The 10,410-nt window shown below is 56.3% G+C and overlaps 1 long non-coding RNA gene across 1 annotated transcript; it reads right to left on the minus strand.

The window, feature by feature from the left end:
• Positions 1 to 651: 651 nt before the first annotated feature.
• LOC109490107 lies at positions 652 to 9,457 on the minus strand. Its single transcript, XR_002143339.2, has 3 exons — positions 6,926 to 9,457; positions 3,762 to 3,903; positions 652 to 3,024 (listed from the first exon to the last, which is right to left on the minus strand). It is a non-coding gene; the product is annotated as an uncharacterized LOC109490107 (long non-coding RNA).
• Positions 9,458 to 10,410: the final 953 nt, after the last annotated feature.

Genomic DNA, 10,410 nt, shown 5'->3' on the forward strand with positions numbered 1-10,410 from the left:
GTGGGACCCCACAGAGCTGCTCTGAGAGCTAGATGACACGAGGCTCTTTAAGACACAGTTCCTGGCAGGGACTGAATCCTCCATAAGCTCACCAGAACAAACAAACACCCCCAGAGCAAACAGGGCGAGATTGGAGGCTGGGAGAGCTATGCTCCAGGTCTGGACCCCACCACTCACTGGCCTGCAGCTTCTGGCGTCCTTTCGTCCCTGGGCCTCGCTCTGCTCCGGTGTAAAATGGGAACCACAGGGCCCCTTGGGGAGGAGAAAGAAAGTTCTTGCAAAGGGGAGTGTGCTGTAAAGGCCAGGGTCAGTAACCAGAGCTCTAATCCCCAAGACCCCCTCCCCGGGAGAGAAATCCCAACCTGCTGCCTGGGAGGCTATGCCTGGGGGCCTCACCCAGGGCAGCCCTAATCTCAGGGCAGGCCCAGAGCCTGCTCCTGTTCCTGCTCAGAGTTAGGGGCCTGGGCTGGATCAAAGGCGGAGAGAATTAGCATCACAGAGAGCCCAGGGGGAGGGGAGGCCAGGATTAATTTATCTCCTCTTCCTGCTGCTCCTTCTGCAGCCCCTTGGGTTGGGGGAAGGGGAGCTGTCCACCCCCAAGCCCCTACCACACCCCTGAGGCCCAGTTCCTATAGAGGGAGGCCGAGCAGGGCAAGGATTTGGGCGGGACCTGCAGAGTGTCCACATTCTGGAGCCATGGGCTTGAAGGGTAAAGAATGGGCCAGAGGGCCATCCGCAGAGGCTGGAGGCCAGGGGGATGCAACGTGAGTTCACAGATCCCACTGGGTCATTTGGAGGACATAGGAGCGTGTGTGCCTCTGTGTGTGTGTGTGTGTGTGGAGGGGGAGATCTAGGGGTGTGTGAGGGACACTCACATGTGTATCTGTCAGGCAGTGTGGCCACTGGGTGCCTAGGCATGAGTGTGCGTGTGTGTGTGTGTCTGCGGCAGGGTGGGCATGGTGCCTGTACCCGTGGATGTGTCTGTGACTCAGTGACAGTGAGACCCATGTGGGACTATCTCTGTGGGTCTGCACGACCGCGGTGTCCAGCGTGCGGACATACGCACACGTGCAGACAGAGGAACTGCTTGTGTGAGGGTCCCCCCACAGGGAAACAGCCAGAAGGGGTGCAGACTGCCCCTTGCAGGCCTTGCTGCCAGGCTCCGTGGGCTCTTTCCACCTCTCAGGCTTCACCTGTCCTGCCGTGCAACTGGAGTGGGACCACCAGGCTGAACCTGTCCGTGTCTGTTTCCTCGCCCGAGTTGGGTGTCATCAGTGTGGTGGTGAGGATTAAATTAGTTAATATAATGGAAGCGTTTAAAACAGCCCTTGGCACACAATGAATGCTCTCAAAGCATTCATTAGTACATTAGTGCTACCTGGAGGGGAGTAGTGGGCCAAAAGCCGGCCGGCCGGCCAGAGGAGCCGGGTCAGCCCACAGCCTGCCAGGCGCTGTCCTTGCAGAAGCCTCGGAGGGAGATTGTTTTTAAGCCAGCAGAGCTGGGCAGCCTTTGGCAATGCCGGGAAAATGGAGCATGTGGTGTGGGGCGAGTCACGAGGCACAACCTGAACCAACTCGGCAGGCTTGGCACCACTGGCCACGCACATGGAGCTCCTCCCATCCACCCCTGTCCGGCTTCCCATGTCCTCCCCTCCACAAACCTCCCACCCACTTCCTACCCCAGGAGTGTCGGGCATGGCCCCACCACCACCCTGTTTCCTCCTTCAACTGGCACCCCAGGTCCACTCTTCATGCCCGTTCTGCAGATAGGGAAACTAAGGCTCTGAGAAACGGAGGGATATAACCAAGAGCTGGATTCAGGAACCCAGGGCTCTGAGTACTCAGAGCAGCTTCAAAAGAAGCAAAATGCCAACCTGGCCCCTAGGGCAGCCCAAGTGGCTCTCAGCTCTTCAGGGTCTGTCCTGGCTTTCAGAGTCCCTGAAACGGTTCCCTCAGCAATTTCTGAATCACAGACTAGACGACTAACACACCCTCCTTCCCTGTATTCACCTTATCTGCTCTACCTGCCCACCGGCACCCAGGAGAAGGTCTAGACTGACACCTAAGTGAATCCCTAATATACCTCTTCCACTGTTCACTTTCACTCCTGCTGTTTTGCCTTGTCTTTCCCCACCCAGATCTTCATCGGTCAAGGCCCACTGCAAATGCCCCTTCTTCCACGAAGCCTTCTCTGATTGCCTGATTGCCTAATCCATTAGTGGCCTCTCAGTCCCCTGCCCCTAGGGACCTAGAGACATCCCTCTCTTCAGCGTTAACCACTTTACCTGTTCAGAGGTTCCAGAGGACAGACCAGGAGCTTCTCTGTCCACCCCGACCCCACAGGACAGGACAAGAATGTCAAGGCCAGGGTAGCCCGTGGACAGCTCCCCCACCCTATGGCTCTAGAAGCCCCTTCAAGCCCTTCTCCCATGGCCATTTAATATAGTGTTCCACAGCTACAGCCCTGGAACTGATTTTCTTGATTCAAATCTCAGCTCTCCCACTCGCTGTGTGACCTTGGGCTTGCTGTCTAACCTTTCTGTGCTTCAGATTGCTCATCTGTCAATGGGAGGAATAGTTCCGATGCCACGAGGCTGTTGTGAGAATGAAATGAGTTAGCGCATGTAAGTTCTTCACACAATACACTGCACGTAGTCACATTGCTATATGTGTTTACCATTGTTGTTAATATTTATACCGCCGTCATAACCGGGAGAGCACGCAGCAGCACTGGACACAATCTCTGTCCCCGAGAGATGGGAGTCCCAGACTGGAACAGGAAAGGGGAGTTACGTTTCTAATCTCATCTAATGGTCAGACCACCTTGGAAGTACTTATGACCAGCCCCACTTTACAGATAGGGAAGCTGAGGTCCCCACGGTGGTAGGAGCTTCCCTAGGGCTCACGGCCCTAAGTGGCAAGGCTGGGATTCAGGGCCAGGTCGCAGGGCTCCAAAGTCCACGCTCTTTCAGCAAGTCCGCTGCCTCTCAGTCTGGCGGAAAGATAAGCCGAGTACACAGATAGCTGTAATCCAAGGTAGAAAGTGATAAGTGGCAAACAGGGACCGAGAAAGGCTGTGGGAGGGCGGGCGCCTGCCTGCTCGGGAGGGGTAGGGGTGGAGGGCAGGGCATGCTTTTGAGAGCGGGTGACATCTGAGCACAGCCTCCAAGGGGGACAGGCCGAGTGGGAAGACTTTCCGGTTGGAGGGGCCAGTAAGCAAAGACATGAGTGGCCAGGGCCACAGCATTTAGCAGGTGCCTGATGGGTCACAGAGTCCCAATAAATATTTATGAAAGGGAGGGAGGAAGGAGAGGCAGAGAGGGAGGGTGAGTATACCCTGACCCCACTTGGCCCAGGAACTTCCCCTGTCACGGGGAGAGAGAAGTCAATTCCTCCTATTCCCTGAACGGCTTCATGGGGGCCCAGGGGCCCCCTTGTCCTAGGACACCCCAGAGAAGTAACTCAGGACCCTCAGGCTGGAGCTCCTGAGAATTAGAAGTTTTGCTCAATACCAGGGAGAACTTCCCAACACGTATAGCTCGACAGGGCTTCTCTGTGGGGCAGCCCAGAGGTTTGTTGGAGCCGGCTCGGACCGGTTCATGAGAGCCCATGGCTAAATATTCTGGAACTCTGCGAGAGCTGGTGGATGTTAAGTCAGCAGCGTGACATTGGCCACAGTGGGAGTATTTACACCATGGAAATCAGCAAATGCTGTTCATCGGGTTTTCCCCATTTTGGAGAGCCAGATGTTAAACACCTACCACCACACCACTGAGCAGGGTCCGCCATGTGAAGGAGCAAGCTCCCCATTCCCGGAAGGATGCAAGCAGAGACAGGCACCTCCCGAGAAGAATGAGACCTAGGGGTTCTCACTTCGATGACCTCCGAAGCCCCTTTCTGGTCCTGAGAGCCCATGAAAAGTCAGGTTTGAGAAAAAATTAATCAGAGTAATTATTCATGCTAGGAAATCATTAACCACTTGACTCAGAGGCTGGGAGTAGGGCAGGACCCCGAGGACATGCGTAAGGGGCCACATGTTGGCAGATTTCACAGGTAGAAAGCCTCGTCGCACGGGGACTGGGGGCAACACCAGGACCAGAACCCTTGTCTCCAGCCTCTTAGCCAGGGCTCCTTCAGGGGCGTATGTGCTGGGCTGGTGGAGACAGGGACGCCTTCCCGCACAGTCTGTGTGCTGTCTCTCCATCAACAGAATATAAGCTCTGTGTCAGAGAGACCCCATCTGTATTGTTCACTGTCAGATTCCCAGTGCCTAGTTTTGTGCCTGGCATGTTGCAGGTGGTCAATAAACGTCTGGTAGGTGAATCAGTGTGTCTGGGATCCTGTCTTGTGGCAATATTTGAAGGCCATCCTCTGAGACCATTACCACTCAGGTCCCCACGGCCTCCTCAGTGACATGAAATCAGAAGACCAGGATTCAAATACCAATTCTGCCCCTTCCTGTATGACTTTGGCCAAACCACTGGGCCCCTTGAGCCCTCAGTTTACTTCTCTACAAAGTGGGTTGTGCCGTCTCCGCCTGCCTCTTGAGGCCGCTGGGGCACACGGGTAAGACATAAAGTGCTCTTTACAAACTCTCAAGCGCTGTACGCGTAAGAGGAAAGGGGATGCTCAGGGAGCTGGCTTTGATGGCCAGGCCAAGCCCCGGGGCTCCCAGTGGACACGGGATAGAGGCCAGGCCGCTACTCTCTTTGGGCTGATGCTTGGGGTAATCTGGGTCAGACCGGCTTTTTGGAGAACAGAGGTGGGGGATGTTGCCAAAGGGAACTCAAGGTTCTAAAGGGGCAGGGAGGGGAGGCTGAAATGAAGGCAGCAAGGGGGAGTTGGGAGAATCCTCTTCCTCCAAAGACCAAGTCTCTTAGAGCAGAGGCAGCCGGCAAACCAGGAACTTCAGAAAGCATTTCTCTGCCTGCTTGTCTGTTTGTTGCCACCAGCACCCTACCCCACGCCACCCCTCCCAACCCCCACCCCTTCCCTGCTGCAGATTGCCTTAACGGGTGAGCTTGGACTGGCACTTGCCAAGTCAGGTGGGGGTGGGATGGAAAATCCTGGTATATTCCGAAATCAAATCAGTGTTCCAAATGATTCCGTGGAGAAAGGATTTCTGCCACTCTCCTAGACAGGCATCCAAAGCCCCCCCCCTCGCCTTGGTAGAGTGGGGGGACACGGAGGGGGTCCCGCTCACTCAGGGTTGTGGAGGATGAGGAAGAAAGGCAGGGGGTGGCAGTGCTCCACAGCCCTCCCAAGTGGCATCTGATTTTTGCAAAGGGGGTGAGGGCAGCGGGAGACTCAGAGCTGGGGCCAGGGAGGCAGGTGGAGAGGGTGCCCACGGAGGGGACGAAACGTCAGCCTGGGCCCCCAGGGGGGAAAGCAAAATAGAAAGGCCCTGTGTCAGCAGCCAGGCCCCTGGCGGCCGGGCTCTCGGCTCCATTCTGTTCGGCGGGATTCTAGTTGGCACCAGCTGCAGTGAGGAACAATGCCTGGATTTCTTTCTTTCTTCTTCTTTTTAAAAAAAATTTTAATAGAGGGGAGAGAAGAACTGGGGCCGCTCGTTGAACAGCTCAGCATCATGGAGGCGTCTGGGACCGTGTGTCCTTGAAAAACAGCACAGGCTCAGGGACCCCACAGCTGGCTGCAAGGTGCAAGAAGGCACATCGTACTGGGTGCCTGGGGTCCCAGCCCGCTGCTGCCTCGCACTTGCTATGTAACTTGGGCAGGTCCCTGCCTCCCTCTGGTCTGCTTCCCCAGCAGAGCTTGCCTTCCAGACCCCACTCAACGCCAACTCCCCTCCTTCCCTCAGATTTTAGAGTGGGATTTGATGGGGGTAGTCCTTTCTGATAGCCTATGGGCTCCTGGAGGGCTGGTCTGGCTCATCCTTGGGCGCCCCTCGCATCTCCCACTGCCCTTGACCGCCTGTCAGTCACTCAGGCACTGTGCTGGGTGATGGGATAGGGCAGTGAGCCACCCTCTGGCCCACAGTCTCAGCCTGGGAGGAGATGGGTGCACATCAAAATAATTTCCCTGGGGCGCCTGGGTGGCACAGCGGTTAAGCATCTGCCTTCGCCTCAGGGCGTGATCCCGGCATTATGGGTTCAAGCCCCACATCAGGCTCCTCCGCTATGAGCCTGCTTCTTCCTCTCCCACTCCCCCTGCTTGTGTTCCCTCTCTCGCTGGCTGTCTCTATCTCTGTCAAATAAATAAATAAAATCTTTAAAAAAAAAGTAATTTCCCTGAGATATCACGCTGGGCAGATGAAATTCCTGGTGCCTCAGTTTCCTCATCTCTCAAAATGGAGACGTTACTACCACTAATAAAAAATCAGCTTGTGTGCAGAGCAAAGGAGATGGTGTGCATGAGATACTCGGTGTCCGGCACACCGTAAGCTCTAATATGAAATTGTTACGATGATAACGACAATGCCGGAGGCCGGGGCAGCATCACGTGGGGGCTGAGACTAGGTAGACAGCAGATCTGCTGGAGGTATCGGGGGCAAGCCTCTGAGCACATGGCCATGGATATGGCCTTGAAGACTGCCAGGGGTATGTCCCAGGAGGCAGGAAGAGTGTGAGGAGGTTAAGAGTATGTATAGAATGCTGGCAACTATGGAAAGGCACCCAATGTGGCTACATGCGTGGGTCAGGGCAAGGGGCTATGAGCCTTGAGGCCAGCAGACTGCTGTCCAGGTGAGAAGGGGAGATGTTGAGGCTCTGGGATCTTCTCCCACCCCCTCCAGTGCCAGAGAGGAGGGACCCTTCCCTCAGGGTGCCGGAGCGGTCAGGATAGAGAGAGGAGGACTGACCCTCCTCTGGCTGCTTGTTCCCGGCCCCCCAGCGGTACAGGCCCTCCTAGCTCCCAGATGGCTCTCTGGCAGTGCTGGAGAAGAGGAGCGAGCGTTGGGTCCGGATACCTGGTTCTTGTTCCCGCTCTGACACTTGCCAGCTGTGTGGCCATGGGAAAGCCACCACCTCCTTTCGGGGCTCGGTTTCATCCTGGGAAAAGGGCCATTGCAAGGCTCAGAAGATGAGCGGTACCTTGTGAAGCAAGGTGTTAAGGTCGTGACCTACTCACAGCCCTGGCCCGTCCCCTCTGAACGCACATGTTTTCCTTTCCCTACACAGCGTAAGGAGATCTTCTGAGGGCATTCCCCAAAGCAAGGCCCCGCTAAACCCTGAGGTGCCCCCTAGCTCAAGAGTCAAAGGCTCAGTCAGAGGCAGAAGTACCACTGGACATCCCATGTCCCATACTCTCCTACCTGACAGGCGGGGAGACAGCAGCACAGAGAGAGTCTGTGATGTGCCCAAGACACCCTGCAAGTGGGACAGTGGTGGGCTGGGAGCAAAGGTGTCCTAACTCCCAAAACAGGCTCTCTGTTGCCTCTCCTGGGCCTCCCAGCACAAGAAGGGGGCGGTGGCTGAGCTGGGTCTGGAACCACGGGGCAGAGGTCCATGATGGGAATGGAGAAGATAGCATCCCTGGTGGAAAGCCTGGAGAGCCAAGGCCAGAAGGCTGGGCAGGTGTGGCTTCGGAGAATGGAGTGGGCAACTGGACTGGCAAAGAGGGAGGAGGCAGTCCAGGGGCACCTGCTGTGCTGAGGGGCACATCTACTCTCTGCTGGGCCCAACCACCTACCTCTAGACACACAGTCACCTCAGAACGGGGCAGGGACCAAATGCCTCCCGATCCACCAACGTGCGAAGACTAAATCTACTCCCCATGACCCACTGCCATGGGAGGGGACCCGATCATTCCCTGGAAGGTGAGTGATCATTCCACCATCCACCCCAAAGGACTCAGAGGGTCACCTTGTCTGCACCATAGCCTGGTGATGAATGAAGGCAAGTCTCCATTCTCCATCCTGAGATCTGGCCCAACTCACTGAATAACTGTGAGGCCCTAAGCAAGTCACTTAACCTCTCTGAGCCTTTGTCTTCAGTGGGGAATTACATCTTCTGGCTTGTGGAGAGGATCGAATGAGAAATGCCTGGCAAACAGGAAGCTCTCAATAAGGTGACACTCCTCCTCGCTTTTAGTCCCTGAGCTCCCTTTTGGGGAGTGAGGGGTGAATTGTGAAGACAGACAAGGCAGTCCTGGAGAGGTAGGATTTCACCCCCGCATGTGCCAGTCCCTTGCTCCCCCAGGCCACTGAGGGCCTCCAGCCCAGGAGGCCGTAGTCACTGTACCCTGTACAGGTCCTCTGTTCCCCCCAGACCTATAGCCTCTTCCCATTGCCTTCCTGCTGGCCTCCTGGACCTCCTGGCTCCCCACTCCCCAGGCCTAGGCCTAAGCAATGGCCTTCTTTCCCATTGATGGTTCCTGGAAGGCAAGGCAATTTATAAAACGTAAGTCTACTCTGAAGGTAGGTGTGAGCAGAACATTGCATGGGCACCCACAGGCCGGCCCCGTGCAGACCGCACCCTCCTGATGGGCACTGAGCTGCCTCTGAAGCCACGTGATTCCTGGGCCCTGCGTTAGCTGAGTGGGATCTATCTTCCAGTTCTCAGTGGCTGGGAAGTGAAAGCACTATTCCCTCTGCTTCACCCCCAGATCTCCAGGCCCACAGAAGCCAGGGCCAGAAAGGTGGAGGCTCAGGACATGAAATCCCCAAAGAGGCCCTGCCACTGTCATGAGACCTCACCCTTGGTTTCGAGATGCCCGGAGAGGGTTAGCAACTTGCCCAGGACCACACAGAGAGTCTATGGAAGAGGAGGCAGAGCTGGGCTAAGATGTCAAACAGGAAACTTTGTTCAGGAGAGCCTGAGTTTGAAGCCTGATTGACCAAGTGACTCAAAGTAGCAGTTTTCTCTGAAGGGGAGATAGTAATAGAACATCTAAGGCAGGGTGAGAATTCGACGAGCTAATGCTGAGACCCTCACCATGGTACCCAGCACACAGTAGTCCTAAGGAAGTCATAGCTTCTTGCAAGACCCCACAGGGATCCAGCCTGCCTTGTTATTTCCCTGAAAGATGAATAGAGAGAGCAAAGGCCTGAGTCCCCAGAACTGGAGGCCAGGATCCCCAGGAGGCCTGGGCAGACTCAGGGCCCAGGTGAGTTTCCTCAGACTTGCGGCCATCAAGTGTCATGTTTGCCCAGCTAGGAAGAGCTGAAATTACCCTTCGCTTGGGCCTGCTTTGTAAACTGGGCTGGGCTCCTCTGCCCTCTGCAGTAGCATGCTGGTTTTCAGAGGTAAAGGAAATGGGGATTGGGGGTATCTTCTGGACAGGAGCTTTTGAACATGAGTGATCACCGCCAAGGCTGCCTCCATTCCCCATTTCTTGGAGGTGGTGAGCCCATGTCACTCACTGAGGAATTTGGACAGAAATGTTGAGAGGACAGTATCCTGATCCATCCTGACCCACCTAGTGCTTGGCTGAGGCTGGATTCTTGCCCTTGCCTCTTAAACCCAGAAACTCTGTCCTGAGGTTTTGGACCAGGGGTGGTTGGGGGGGTGGGGTGTAGCTTTCTGGCTGCTGCAATGCTATAGACTTCCCGGGGGAGCGGCTGTGGCTCCAGCCACCACTCAGCCAGCTGCATTACACCTTCCAGCCCTGGGTCAGGCCTCCAGGGGTTTCTCAGGCTACCCCCATGTCCTGACTTATGAACCTGGGCCACCCAGAGGCCGAGGGGGAGGGTCTCAGGTATGTACTCCCACAGGAATGCACTAGGACCATGCTGCTCTGGTGTCCTGAGAGGTCTGGAAGGCTCTCATCACATATACCTTTCCCAAGGGTGCTCAGCTGCCACCTGTGCGGGGAAAAGGCAGCTTGATAACAGTCCACGTGACACGTGGAAAGACTGAGGCCCGCAAAGGAGTGCCTTCCCTTGCACCTAATGGCATCAGGCAGCAGAATTTCCCCCTGGGAACATCAAGTAGGTTCCGGGCATCCCCTCCCACGCTCCTGTGGACCTGAGCTGCAGTCCTTTGAGCCCTCAGGAATCCAAGCTGAGTTCGCGGGCTGTCAGACTAGCGAAGCCTTGAGAATGAATTTAGAGTTGGCAAATTCATTTTGCCTCCTTTCCCTCGGTGGTGGAAGGAGTGATCTAGCCGGCCCTGAAGGAGTTCAAGCCAAGGTCAGAGATGCCCACTGGAGGATGTTTTTAAATAGGGTGGGGGGAGGGTACTCTGGCCTGCTCCTCACTCTGGCCCAGGGTCAGCGCTGATCACTGCCCAGGAGGCCTGGACGATCCTGGAATCTGCGTGGCACGTCCGCACTCCCAAGCGGGCCTCGTCAATCAGGCAATGGCCCTAGCGGGTCCCGGACGTCTTCCGCTAGTCCCAGTCCCCCGGGAGACCCCCGCCCGGGCTGCCTCCGGGTGCCCGCCCCCGGCGGTGTCATTGTTCTCTGACGTCACGCCGCGGCCCCGCCCCTCGACCCTCACCACCCCCCCTCCCT

This window comes from Ailuropoda melanoleuca, chromosome 6, assembly GCF_002007445.2.
Source record: "Ailuropoda melanoleuca isolate Jingjing chromosome 6, ASM200744v2, whole genome shotgun sequence".
NCBI classification, from domain to species: domain Eukaryota; kingdom Metazoa; phylum Chordata; class Mammalia; order Carnivora; family Ursidae; genus Ailuropoda; species Ailuropoda melanoleuca.